Source organism: Humulus lupulus, chromosome 7, assembly GCF_963169125.1.
Source record: "Humulus lupulus chromosome 7, drHumLupu1.1, whole genome shotgun sequence".
In the NCBI taxonomy this organism is placed as follows: Eukaryota; Viridiplantae; Streptophyta; class Magnoliopsida; order Rosales; family Cannabaceae; genus Humulus; species Humulus lupulus.
Genome location: NC_084799.1, coordinates 57358320 through 57368870, shown reverse-complemented (window position 1 = coordinate 57368870; position 10551 = coordinate 57358320).

Genomic DNA, 10551 nt, shown 5'->3' with positions numbered 1-10551 from the left:
TCCCCTGGTGCGCATCCCAGTCAACACCCAGGCCTTAGAGAAAATCCCCGAGGTCTTTCGGGGGACGGTCTACGAAACTGTGAGCTACACAGTGGACCACTATTACAACGCCACCCCGAGGGACTTGCAGGAGATCGAGACGAGGAGTCCTGAGAACGTGATGGAGTCTTCAATGGGAATGACCCTCACAGTAAGTAAGCTCTACCATTTGTTTCTTTTCATTTGCTTTATTCCTAAGGCACCTGCCTTACACATTTTTTCTTTCTTGCAGGCGGTTTTGGCTCTTCACCGGAGCATATCCCGATCTAGGGCCAGGCTCGAGGAGATGAGGAACGAGCATCAGACTGCCCTGGCCGCCCTTGCGTCTGCCCAGAAACAGGAGCAGGACGCCAAAGACGTCCTGGCGACCGTGCAGGCTGAGCTGGACGCATCTCGACCTAAGCTACTGGAGGCCGAGTCCACCAAGGTCGCCCTGGCTGCCGCAAAGGTGGAACTTGAAGAAGCTAAGGCCGCCCTTGTGGCAGAGAAGGCGACCTCCAGCACCTCCATGGAGACCATGCTGTACCATTATTGGGCCTTCAACCCGGATGGTGACTTTTCCTTCTTGGGGACGAAAGTGTGGGAGTCCCTCTTGGGGAAGTTCAAAGCTCGCTTCCAACAAGAGGCGCCCTCTGAGATCGGGGAAACTCTGACCGCAACCGAGTAGGACGGCGAGGGGGTGACTTCAACAGAGCAGCCTGGTGGGGCCTAGGAATTTTCTCCTCCTCCTTTATCGTTTATTTATTTTTTGTAACTTTATGTTATGAGGTTTTTTAACCTCGAGACAATTGATTTCTTCAACTTTATTTTAATTGATTTACACATTTTTGCCTCTATCTTACTTCTCTTCTATTCATTTGGTAATAATCTTAGTTTCTGTTGGTGTTGTGATTGTCATCTTATGCTTTTCTAAGAAGAACATCTGTTAACCAACTTGAACCAACTTCTAAGAGTTAAGTCCTGGTTGTACCCAGGGCATTAATTTGAAAACTTAGTTCGCGTCAATCCTTTATCGGTATCTCGTGCTTTTTAAGAAAAACATCGATCAACCAATTTGAACTAACTTCTAAGTTTTAGGACCTGGTTATATCCGGGACGTTAATTTGAAAACTTAGTTCACGTCAATCCTTTATCAATATCTCGTGCTTTTTATGAAAAACATCAATCAACCAATTTGAACTAACTTCTAAGTTTTAGGACCTGGTTATATGCAGGACGTTAATTTGAAAACTTAGTTCGCGTCAATCCTTTATCAATATCTTGTGCTTTTTAAGAAAAACACCGATCAATCGATTTGAACTAACTTTTAAGTTTTAGGACCTGGTTATATCCAGGACGTTAATTTGAAAACTTAGTTTGCGTCATTCCTTTATCAATATCTCATGCTTTTTAAGAAAAACATCGATCAATCAATTTGAACTAACTTCTAAGTTTTTAGGACGACCTGGTTATATCCAGGATACAACTTAGTTCGCGTTAATCCTTTATCGATATCTCGTGCTTTTTTTAACATCGATCAATCGATTTGAACTAACTTCTAAGTTTTAAGACCTGGTTATATCTAGGATACATATGCCCCCCAAGTAATTAGGAAAGGGTCTTTCGTGGTTACTTGACATTACATCCACAAATATACACCATAATGTAAAAAGATTTAATTCTCATTACTTAATAAACAAAAGATGGCTTTTCTGATTAAGCCTTACAAAGGTATCATTGATAATATTTCTTCAAATGGATAGCGTTCCAAGTTCGTGGGACTGCTTCTCCATTAAGCCGAGCTAACTTGTAGGTTCCTTCTTTTATGACCTCGGCTATTTGGTAGGACCCTTCCCAGTTCGGTCCCAATACTCTGTCTTTGGGATCCTTACTAGCTAGGAAGACTCTTCTGAGGACCAGGTCGCCAACGCTAAAGGCGCGCTTCCTGACCTTTGAGCTGAAATAACGAGTGATCTTTTGTTGATAGTGTGCTAGCTGTAGCTGTGAATCTTCTTGTCGTTCATCAATCAGGTCGAGGGACGCGTAGAGCAATTCGTGATTGTGGTCCAGGTCAAATGCCTGGACTCTATGCGAGGCTACCTTTACTTCGACAGGAATGACTACTTCACTCCCGAAAGCCAGGGAGAAAGGAGTATGACCCGTCGGCGTTCGATGCGAGGTCCGGTATGCCCACAGCACCAGGGGGAGCTATTATGGCCAGACTCCCTTGGCTTCATCTAGTCTTTTCTTAAGGCTTGCCTTTAGCATCTTATTGACGGCCTCGACTTGCCCATTTGCCTGGGGATAGGCCACGGAAGAGAAATTTTTTACAATGTCGTGCCTTTCACAGAATTCGGTGAAGAGGTCGCTGTCGAACTGCGTTCCATTATTTGATACGATCTTCTTTGGCAGCCCGAATCGGAAAATAATGCTCTTGACCACGAAGTCAAGGACTCTTTTTGAAGTGATTGTCGCCAAGGGCTCTACTTCTGCCCACTTGGTGAAGTAGTCGATAGCCACCACCGCATAACAGACTCCTCCCTTTCCAGTAGGGAGGGCGCCAGCGAAGTCAATTCCCCAGACCGCGAAGGGTCACGGGGACGAGATCATCTTCAGCTCGACTGGGGGAGCTCGGACAACTATGGCGAATCCCTGGCACTTGTCACATTTTTTGACGTAGGAGATCGAGTCCTTTGACAGAGTGGGCCAGTAATATCCTTGCCTTAAGATCTTCAGGGCCAAGCTTTTCCCCCCAGTGTGATCTCCGCAAAAGCCCTCGTGCACTTCCTGCAAAATGGTCTTCGCCTCACTTGGCAGGACACATCGTAGGAGAGGTAAGGAGTGTCCACGCTGGTATAATATCCCATCTACCACTGTGTATCTTGGAGCTTGGTAAAGCACCCGCCTTGCATCATTTGGCTCTTCGGGTAACTTTCCTGCTGTGAGATATTCGAGGATGGGGGTCATCCAAGTCGGTCTGGCGTCGATCATCTCGACCTCCACTCCAACTCCCTCTATTCTTGGTTTCTCCAAGAACTCTAACGGCACTAACCCCAAAGTCTCCGCCTCCCCGGAGGCAACGAGCTTTGCGAGGGCATCTGCGTTGGCATTCTACTCCCGCGGTATCTGCTCGATTGAGCCATGCTCAAATCCAGACAGCTCGCTTTTTACCTTGGCCAGGTAAGCAGCCATCTTAAATCCCTGTGCTTGGTATTCACCTAGTACTTGGTTTACCATGAGCTGGGAATCGCTGTAACACTGAACAGAGCTGGCCTTCAGCTCCTGGGCCACCCTTAGCCCGGCCAGTAAAGCTTCGTATTCAGCCTTGTTGTTGGACGCTTTGAATCCGAATCTCAACGCCGAGTGGAATCAATTTCCTTCTGGGGATATCAAAATGATTCCAGCTCCGGAGCCGTTCTCGTTAGACGAGCCATCTACGAAGACCTTCCATGAGGCCTGGACTAAGGAGGCCTGGGCCATGGCAGTCTAGGTTGAATCTTCCACAGGATCTTCTCGGAATCCTGTGCATTCTGCCACAAAATCAGTCAGGTTCTGGCTTTTTATTGCAGTTCACGGTGTGTACAAAATCTCGAACTGGCTGAGCTCAATAGCCCACTTCAGCAGACGTCCCGATGCATCAGGTTTTTGCAAAACCTGTCGTAAAGGCTGATCAGTTATGACGTGTATTGAGTGGGACTGGAAATACGGCCTGAGCTTTCGGGAGGCCATAATGAGACAGAAAGCCATCTTTTCCATCAACAGATATCGGGACTCGGCTCCGAGAAGCCTCTTACTGATGTAATAGACTGGCTTCTGAGACCAGTCTTCTTCTTGGACTAATACGACACTAGCTGCATCTTTCGTGACAACTAGGTAAAGGAAAAGAGGCTTTCCTGCTGTTGGTTTGGACAATACGGGCGACTCGGCTAAATGTTCTTTCAGGTTGAGGAAGGCATGCTCGCACTCCTCGGTCCACTCGAACTTCTTATTCCCCTGGAGCAGGTTGTAGAATGGCAGACACTAGTCGGTAGATTTAGAAATAAATCGATTAAGGGCTGCCACCCTTCCTGTCAGGCCTTGGACGTCCTTTTGCGACCGAGGCCAAGGCAGCTCGAGCAACGACCTGACCTTATCGGGGTTTGCCTCGATTCCTCTGGTATTGACAATGAAACCCAGGAATTTTCCAGATGCAACCCCGAAAGTGAACTTCCGCGGGTTAAGCCTCATGTCGTATTCTCTCAGTATCTTAAAGCATTCCTCCAGGCCGGAAACATGGTTACTGGCATTTTTTGACTTGACCAGCATGTTGTCAACGTACACTTCCATGTTTTTCCCGATCTGGTTGGCAAACATCCTATTTACCAACCTCTGGTATGTAGCCCCGACGTTCTTCAGCCCGAAAGGCATGACCTTGTAACAATAAACGTTAGTTGGGGTCATGAAGCTAGTGTGTTCCTGATCTGCTGGGTTCATAAAGATCTTATTATAGCCCGAATACGCATCCATAAAGGACATGAGCTCGTGCCCCGCCGTGGCGTCTACCAATTGGTCAATCCTCGGCAGGGGGAAGCAATCTTTGGGGCAAGCTTTGTTCAGATCGGAGAAGTCGACGCAGGTCCTCCATTTCCCGTTGGGCTTCGGGACCAACACAGGATTGGCAACCCAGACCGAGAACTTAGCTTCGCGGATAAAGCCGCACTTTAAGAGCCGAGCTACTTCCTCTTCTAGGGCTTTAGCTCGGGTTATTCCTAGGCGCCTCTGTTTCTGGGATTTCGCAGGCACACTCTTATCCAAGTGGAGGGTGTGCATGATGACGCTCGGACTGATCCCCACCATGTCTTCGTGAGACCATGCGAGCACATCCAGGTTCTCTTGTAGGAACTTAATCAGCTTCGCCTTCCTTTCATCACATAGATTCTTCCCAAGATTTACCATTTGCGAGGGATTTTGCAGATCGATATTTACCTCCTCGAGCTCTTCGATAGCTTGGAGCTCGGATTTATCCTCGCCTATTCTGGGGTCGATATCATCACTTAAGATGATATTTTCCCCTCCGGAATTATGAGGTTTTTCAATCTCAGGATTAGGCACAAGTTCCTGAGATTCCTCATTTCCGCCCTGGACGGTCATCATTAACTGCCCGGGTTTTAATTTTCCCTTCATAGAAATGCTGTAGCATTCCCTGGCAGCAAGTTCATCGCCACAGATCGTGCATATCCCCAAGGAAGAGGGGAATTTTAACGCGAGGTGGCTGATGGAGGTAATGGCTTCAAACGCTATTAGTGTAGGTCGACCCAAAATGGCATTGTACGCGGCGGGACAATCGATGACCACAAATTTGAGGAGTTTCGAGACTGTCCGAGGTCCCTCTCCCAAGGTGATCACCAGCTCGATCATTCCTATTGCCGCTGATCCTTCCCCAGAGAATCCGTATAACATCATGGAGGTGGCTTTCAGCCCGTTGACAAACAAACCCATATTCTCCAGCGTAGACCGGAACAGTAGGTTTACCGAGCTTCCATTATCGACCAGCACTCTCCTAACCCTTCAATTAGCGAGCTGAACGGCTACGGCTACGCTCTTATCCAAGTGGAGGGTGTGCATGATGACGCTCGGACTGATCCCCACCATGTCTTCGTGAGACCATGCGAGCACATCCAGGTTCTCTTGTAGGAACTTAATCAGCTTCGCCTTCCTTTCGTCACATAGATTCTTCCCAAGCTTTACCATTTGTGAGGGATTTTGCAAATCGATATTTACCTCCTCGAGCTCTTCGATAGCTTGGAGCTCGGATTTATCCTCGCCTATTCTGGGGTCGATATCATCACTTAAGATGATATTTTCCCCTCCGGAATTTTGAGGTTTTTCAATCTCAGGATTAGGCACAAGTTCCTGAGATTCCTCATTTCCGCCCTGGACGGTCATCATTAACTGCCCGGGTTTTAATTTTCCCTTCATAGAAATGCTGTAGCATTCCCTGGCAGCAAGTTCATCGCCATAGATCGTGCATATCCCCAAGGAAGAGGGGAATTTTAACGCGAGGTGGCTGATGGAGGTAATGGCTTCAAACGCTATTAGTGTAGGTCGACCCAAAATGGCATTGTATGCGGCGGGACAATCGATGACCACAAATTTGAGGAGTTTCGAGACTGCCCGAGGTCCCTCTCCCAAGGTGATCACCAGCTCGATCATTCCTATTGCCGCTGATCCTTCCCCAGAGAATCCGTATAACATCATGGAGGTGGCTTTCAGCTCGTTGACAAACAAACCCATATTCTCCAGCGTAGACCGGAACAGTAGGTTTACCGAGCTTCCATTATTGACCAGCACTCTCCTAACCCTTCAATTAGCGAGCTGAACGGCTACGACCAGAGGGTCGTTATGAGGGAACTGGACGTGCCTGGCATCTTCTTCAGTAAATATGATTGGTTGCCTCTCCAATCGTTGCTGCTTTGGGAGATGCTACTCAGGGACGAACTCCACTCCATTATGAGCCTTAATTTTTTTGACATATCTATTTTGGGCACCTCTGCTCGTGCCAGCCAGATGGGGACCTCCAGAGATCATGGAGATCTCTCCTCCTATCACGGGAGGAGGGACGTCCTGATCTACCCGAGACCTGGGCTGACTTATCAGGACTTCCGGAGCTGGATGGCCGGCGGGAACTCTATTCCGCGCATACTGAGCCAAGGGTCCGACTCTGATGAGAGTTTCGATCTCATCCTTCAGGTGCCTACAATCATCGGTATTGTGGCCAATGTCGTTGTGGAACCGACAAAACTTGGAAGGGTCTCGCTTACCCTTCTGGTGCTTCAATGGTTCCGGCTTCTTCCAGGGGAGGCGAGCAGAATTTGCTAGGAAGATGTTCTCCCTAGTGTGAGTGAGCTCGGTATAAGTTGCGTAGACCAACTTAAATTTTTCTACAGACTTATTCTTCTTTGGGTCGTGCTGGTTGCCCTCGCTGCTCCCCTTTCTCTTGCCTCCACCAAACTGGTTATTCTGTGTAACGGTTTGGGTCGCTGTCACGACCTCCATTCCCACTTCAGCGCCCTGTTCAGGGGCCTAGCTTGTCCCCGTGGCTGATGCTCGCGCCTCCTCCAGGTTTATCCATCCCTGGGCCCTATTTAGGAATTCATTTACGGTGCTGACTCCCGTCCTCTGTATCTCTTCCCAGAGTCCTCCTCCAATGAGGATCCCAGTCCTCAAAGCCATGAGCTTGGAGCTGTCATCTGCGTCTCTGGCCCGAGCAGCGACTTTCGCGAATCTGCTCAGGTAAGCCTTCAGAGGCTCGTCGGGTTGCTGCCTTACGTTTTCCAGGGTATCAGCCTTGATGCGGGCAGCCTGGGAAGCTTGGAATGCTCTCTTGAAGTCAGCAGAGAAAGTTTTCCACGAGCTGATTAACTGTTCTTACTCTGCTTGAACCATTGCCTGGCCGGCCCAGTCAAGGTGGACAGAAATATTAAACACCTCATCTCGGGACCAATGTTGTGGGCCATCATCAAGGTATTGAACATACCCAGATGATCTGATGGATCCCTGTCTCCGTTGAATTTGGACAATTGCGGCATACGGAAACCAGGTGGATATGCCGTTGCTGCTATGCTGGGGGCGAAGAGCTCAAGTTCGTCCCCTGAATCATACTCATATTTTTCTTTTTCTGATAAGAGCTTCCTCATCAGTTCCTCCATTTGAGCCAGACGCTCAAGGGTTTTGTCCTGACTTCCTTGGTTGTCCCGGGGCTGTTCAACAGCTCCGGATCCATTGTACGCGTTCGGCGGGTTATTTTCCCTCCTATCTTGAGATAGGTTATATGGGACGTTCCCGCTGTCGCGTACTTCGGACAGGTCTTCCCTTTGGCGAGCACGGCTACCGTTTCCCACTAGGTCTCCCCTTTGAGAGTTTATACGATCTTGGAGGCCGCTTCTCGGGGCGGCCTGAGGACTTTGCGTCGAGCTCAAGCGTTGGCGCAGGTCTCCGCCGGAGAGGTCACTTCGACGGCTTCCGGTCCAATAGCTCCCATTTGAGAAGCTTGGAGCCCGCCTCTGGGGGTGAGGATTCGGGACTTCTCTGGGCACCCGACTATGATGGGAAGGCCCGACGGAAGGAGAATTTCTCCTACTGCTCCCATGAGCCGGAATGTCTCGGACTAGCCAGGGAGGAGACGGGTATCTTATTGGTGAAGGAGGATGCCTGACCGGGGATGTGATCCTAGTCCCGTCAAGGCGGATCAAGTTAGGTCGCGGCCGCTCCGCTCTACCATTCTCCGCGTCCTGTGCTCGGTGGTCTGAGCGGGATGCAGGACTGCTGGTCGGGGCGGGCTGTCGTTGTGAGCCCTCCCCGGATCTCCTTTGCGAGCTTCCTCGAGCCCTCCTGGGTGCGCTTGAGGGCGGAAGTGAGCTGGGAGTTGAGGTTTGAACCGATCGGCTGTACTGCTGCTCGACCCTAGGAAGTTCCTCAAAAGTGGTTTCCCGGTGGTGCGATGTGGGAGTAGAATTTGATGTTGGGGGTCTGACCGACCGACTGGGTTTGGACCGATTACCCCGGCGGGACTTATGAGTCTCGCCTCGCCTCTTTCCGACGTTAGCGTTGGTTGTAAGAGGGGGTAGTCGGGCCAAAACCTCTTGAATCTGCTGGTTAGCTTTCGCCAGCTGACTCCTCAGCTGAGCATTTTCCATTTCTACCGCTGTGTAAAAATCTAGGTTCGGATTGGGCGGCCGGGGAGCCGAACTTCCAGTGTCATCTTGGCCTATTGGCTACTTTCCCGGCCGCTGCTGAACCTCAGGGTTTTGATCATCGGACATGGCGGCATGATGGGCCTCCTGCCCATCACGTTGGTCCACCTCGTTACCATGTCTTGAGCGAGTGACTACCATGGTTGGGTATTTGCGATAGCACCAATCTAACAGCCTCTCAATGAAAGCACCAAACTGTTGATGCGGTTCTTCGGCAACAGATAATTAATAGAATAAATAGTGGGATTAGTGCTGAATAATGAACCGTAATAGATGAATGATCTTAACGTAAAATGATAACACGAATACTTTTTTAGGTGGTTCAAAGGTTAAAATCCTTCTAGTCCACCAACCAATATTATTGATATCTCTATGATATTCTTTACAGGGTATTTCCTTGCAAATTAGAATCCAACCCATTGCAACTCCCAGGGTCTCCACATTTATAGGGAGAGGGCACTAGGGGGTTGGCAAGGGAGGTCATCCCGTGACCTTCTTACCTATCATGTCACTTCTATGACATTCATGATTAATTCCTAAAACCTGAAAATGAAGTGTGGTCTAATCAATAGGTAAGGGGGATAATGGGCCACATGGCCCAACCCAGTCGTGGGTGCCTGAACACGCACGTTTATGCTGCGTGTCCGAGAATTCAGGGATGGATCAAACACGTGATGTCTGATATATGCACGTTTACATTGCGTGGTTGACTGTATAAAAGGTCAGAGGTGCCAACTCAAGCTCGTACCCCGAGCTTGACGTAGCCTTAGCCCGTGGTGCCCATACTTCTAACCCGACTTCTTAGTAATCTCGCTAAGCCTTTGGTTACCTCGAGCTAAAGAGGTAGGATCTTGTAACATCCGCTTCGGGTACATGGCATCCACGCGGCTGATATATCTATGCCCTTTCTCAGCTCGCCAATAGCCCGTGGATAATTAGGGCGTACAATAACATTTAAATTTATATTAATATAATTATTAAATATCTAGTATTGTATTATATATTATTATAATAATGATATTTTATAACATTTGAATTTGAATTTATATTAATATAATTATTAAATATGTAGTCTTTTATTAAATGTTATTATAATAATAATATTTAAATTTATATTAATATAACTAATAAATATCTATTTTTAATTAATTTTAAATGTATATTCCGTTAAATATTTAGAATATTATATTAAAGTTAACAAAAACAAATATTAACAAATGCCATATATCTTTTAACAACTATAGTTTTTATAATAAATATCTTGTAACAACTATAGTTTTTATAATAAAAGGAAAATTAACAAACACTGAAGTTTGTAAATTAACAAATGCTTTAAAAATAGTTTAGAAGCATGTTTAAATAAAAAAATTAAAACAATAAAATTAAAATTACAAAACTACCATTACAAATTAATATAACTTAAATGTGCAAAAAATTATGGCTTAATTGAAAACTTGACTAAATATATGGAAATTTAAATGCCATATATTTGAGAAAATAAAAAATAAGTCATACAAATATTAACAATTCAAAATTCTCATAAAAAAGTTAAATGGCAAAAAAAGCCATATACCATGTAATTTCCACAAATTTGAAATATTTAATAAAAACTTTAAAAAAATATTTAAATATTTTTTAATAAATTAAGATTTGGTATATAAGTGTAACACTTCTCAAAGATTTGATATTTTTGCTGTCAATTTACCATATAGAAATCCACTTAACAGATTAATACTATCCGCACCCAAAATCTAATATTTAGTATTTTTAATGCCAAATTTTTTATTTTGGTATATAAATG